Below are 265 nucleotides of genomic sequence, written 5' to 3'. Positions count from 1 at the left end.
AGAAGAAACACCCCTTGTAGAGGAGGCAAATATGTATAAAACCCACAGCTCTGCCCCATCTTTTCCCTGGGCTAAGATCTGTACGCATCTCCATGTTCAATTTAACTCCCCCGAAATCCAATGAGGTACTATGATTTTCCCCTTTTGCAGACAGATAAAGATAACAGAGGCTTTATTGAAGTTAAGCAATTTGCTTAAGGTTAAAAAAAAATAACGCATAGAGACATGTCTTCTGATTTGACTAGATTAGCCCAAGTACCAAACT

This window comes from Suricata suricatta, chromosome 14, assembly GCF_006229205.1.
Source record: "Suricata suricatta isolate VVHF042 chromosome 14, meerkat_22Aug2017_6uvM2_HiC, whole genome shotgun sequence".
NCBI lineage: Eukaryota > Metazoa > Chordata > Mammalia > Carnivora > Herpestidae > Suricata > Suricata suricatta.
The sequence above is the reverse complement of the archived record's forward strand: the minus strand, read 5'-3'. Positions refer to the sequence as shown.